Consider the following 3,812-nt stretch of genomic DNA (forward strand, 5'->3'; position numbering starts at 1 on the left):
TTACTTGAATGCTATGAATGGAAGATTTCTCATGAAATTTTGCAAGACTTTGATGCAATTGTTTGGATGATTTCAGGGAAGAAGAGGCTAGGCAAGGAAGCAACAAAATCAATAAAGGAAGCTTGAATATCACATGTGGAGTTTAAGTTCCAGTTTAAGCCTAAACTGGAGCTTAAACGCCAGAATCATGAAGGCTAAGAAATGCTGAAACTGAAGTTTAACCTCCAGTTTAACCTTAAACTGGAGGTTAAACGCCAGATTGAAAGTCTCACCAAAGAAGCATTTCCACGTTTAACCTCCAGTTTAACCTTAAACTGGAGGTTAAACGCCAGAATGAGAATGCCACTCAGGAAGCATTTCCACGTTTAACCTCCAGTTTAACCTTAAACTGGAGGTTAAACGCCAGAAATGGGAAATGCACCAGGGAGCCATTTCCACGTTTAAGCTCCAGTTTAACCTTAAACTGGAGCTTAAACGTGTTCGACCAAGTTTTCTCCTCCAGGGTTGCTTTCTCCATTTCCACGTTTAAGCTCCAGTTTAACCTTAAACTGGAGCTTAAACGTGTTTGACACCTCCAGGGCTACCTTTCTCAGCTTCCACGTTTAAGCTCCAGTTTAACCTTAAACTGGAGCTTAAACGTGTTCGACCTCCAGGATGGCTTTCTCTATTTCCACGTTTAAGCTCCAGTTTAACCTTAAACTGGAGCTTAAACGTGTTCGACCTCCAGGGCTGCCTTTTCTATCTCCACGTTTAAGCTTCAGTTTAACCTTAAACTGAAGCTTAAACGTGTTCGACTAAGTTACCCTCCAGGGCTGCCTTCTTCCATTTCCACGTTTAAGCTTCAGTTTAACCTTAAACTGAAGCTTAAACGTGCTTCCACAAAAGGCATCACTGGAAGTGTCTGGCGTTTAAGCTGCAGTTTAAGCTTAAACTGCAACTTAAACGCCACTCTTGGAAAAGGTTTCTGGGCCAAAAATATTGCGGTTTAAGTTAGTATTTGAGCACAAACATTAACTTAAACTTACTCTGGTATGAAACCCAATTGAATATCATGGTTTATGGGATTGGGCCTGAAGGATTGATGAGTCTGAAATTTCAATTTATTGAGTCATGTGTCATTATTTGATTATCACTAAGTTGGCTCAATGAATGTTACAGAATTTGGATCAACAGCCTCATCAAGATTATGGATCATAAACCCAAGGCAAAAGGAAAGCAGGGAGAGGCCTCAAAGCCCAAGAAACACAACAGAAGCTCAATATAGAAAGTGTATAAATAGGATAGAATTTAAGTTAGGAAGGACTTTTACCTTTTCATTTTGGCTAGTTTTCATATCTTTGTAATTGAATTCAGAGCTATGACTCACTAAACCCCCTTTCATTGGGTTAGGGAGCTCTATTGTAATTCAATGAATCAATAATAGTTTATCTTCTTCTTCAATCTTTTCTCTTGAATTTTGTTAGAAAGCTTCTCGATCTAATTCCATTGGGTAGTTGTCTTGGGAAAGAAACTACCCATAATTGGAATCCTTCGGAACCTTGGGAAAGGAATGGAGGATTCATGCTAGAGAAGCTTTCTCACAGTGAATTGGATTGGGGTTTGGATGGATATTGTGACATGTAATCCTACCAAATTGTGGTTCATGAAACTGTGTGGTAAAATCAGTGATCGAGCATCATCTCTTCTTATGAACATTTAAACCAAGGGATTGGGAATTTGTTTGTTTTTAGAGAGAATTGGTGAGCCAAGGGATTGGGATCCAATCATATAAGATTGCCAAGCAAAATTCAATGAACGCATTGGTTGAGGAAGAGATAAACATGTTTTGATTCGGAGATCTCAATATCTCCTATAACCCAATGAATTCCCCATTTCTGATTTCCACTTTCTCTTTACATTCTGCAACTCAATTCATGCAATCACCCCCATTCCCTTTTAATTTCAGCAATTTAGCTTCTGCTCTTTAATTCATGCAATTTAAGATTCCGCCATTTAAATTTCTTGTCATTTACGTTTCCCGCCAATTTTACATTCCGCAATTCTCATCTAAATCTTGATTCTGCTCAACTAGAACACACTTCTAATCCGAATTGCTCACTCAACCAATCCTTGTGGGATTCGACCTCACTCTATTGTGAGTTTTTACTTGACGATAACCGGTGCACTTGCCGGAAGGAATTTTGCCGATCGTGCAATTTCCTAAATCGTAGCATAACAAGTTTATGCGCATCAAGTTTATGGCGCCGTTGCCGGGGATTGGTTTTCGATTGACAATTCTCAAATTGGAAGTTAACTAGATTGAGCATTTTTTTTTTGTTTTGATTAATTCAGTACAAGTTACTTGTTGAATTTTAATTTCTGCACTCTGTTACATGCTTTCTTTCTTTATGCCTTTAAATTCAAGCAACTAACTCACTGACTCACTAACTGTTTGAATTAATTCCTCAACTGCTCTAACCATACTCTTCCATTAACCAAGAGTATTTCACTTGTTTGTTGCCTGTGCTGTGTTCTTGTATGACAGGTAGGAGAGGAGAGACATCAACTCCTCCATATACCGAACCAGAGAGGACCCTTCATAGACTTAGAAGGGAAGCAAGAGGGAAGAGAGTACTGGGAGAAGAGGAATCTGAAGGAGAATCTGAGGACAATTTTGAGGAAGCTTTAGATCTCAACATGGATAGAGAAGTTCACAACCATGAGAGAGCTGATGGAAACAATGCCATTCCTGAGAGGAGGGTTCTTAGTTCATACATAAACCCAACCTCTGGGAATTGTGGTAGCAGCATCCAGAAACCACCCATTCAGGCCAACAATTTTGAGCTCAAACCACAGCTAATATCACTTGTGGAGAATCATTGTTCATTTGGTGGAAGTGCTAATGAAGACCCAAACCAACATCTCACAAAATTCCTGAGAATTTGCGACACTGTGAAGTCCAATGGAGTCCAGGAAGATGCCTATAAACTGCTTTTGTTCCCATTTTCACTTAGGGACAAGGCAGCTAAGTGGCTGGAATCATTCCCAAGGGGGAGCCTAACAACCTGGGATGAGGTGGAAAGCAAGTTTCTGGCACGTTTCTACCCCCCACAAAAGGTCAATAGGCTTCGATCTGAGGTTCAGACGTTTAGACAACAAGATGGTGAAACTCTCTACGAGGCATGGGAGAGATTCAAGGATTTGACAAGGAAATGCCCACCAGACATGTTCCATGACTGGGTGCAATTGCATATTTTCTATGATGGACTGTCTTATGAATCAAGGAAGGCTGTAGACCATTCATCAGGAGGTTCATTGAACAGGAAAAAGACTGTGGAAGAAGCCATTGAAGTGATTGAGACAGTGGCTGAGAATGAGTACTACTATGCATCAGAGAGACACAACACTAAGGGAGTCATGGAGCTGAACCATGTTGATACAATTCTAGCCCAAAACAAGGTGTTTGCCAAGCAACTAGCAGAGCTCACCAGGAAATTAGAAACAAAGCAAGTGGCTGCAATACACACACAAGATCAAGAGGAAGAAAGCACTGAAGGAGGTGATTGGGAAGAGGCCAATTATGTAGGAAATCAACAAAGGCAACCATATGATCCACATTCCAACACTTACAACCCAGGCTGGAAAAACCACCCAAACTTTGGGTGGGGAAACCAGCAAAACCAACATAACAAGTCCACATACCAAAACTCCAACCAAAGATCATACCAAGCCACACAAAACACTTACTCTCAACCACCATATCATGGCCAAAATAATCAACCTACCCAACCTAACCCGAACCAACAATTTCAAGATCAATTAAACAGGATAGA

General features: G+C 40.4%; 1 non-coding gene across 1 annotated transcript; it reads right to left on the reverse strand.

The window, feature by feature from the left end:
* Positions 1-3,102: 3,102 nt before the first annotated feature.
* Positions 3,103-3,206, reverse strand: LOC112731849 (small nucleolar RNA R71). The gene has a single exon (XR_003167604.1). It is a non-coding gene; the product is annotated as a small nucleolar RNA R71 (small nucleolar RNA).
* Positions 3,207-3,812: the final 606 nt, after the last annotated feature.

This window comes from Arachis hypogaea, chromosome 12 (genome assembly GCF_003086295.3).
Source record: "Arachis hypogaea cultivar Tifrunner chromosome 12, arahy.Tifrunner.gnm2.J5K5, whole genome shotgun sequence".
NCBI lineage: Eukaryota > Viridiplantae > Streptophyta > Magnoliopsida > Fabales > Fabaceae > Arachis > Arachis hypogaea.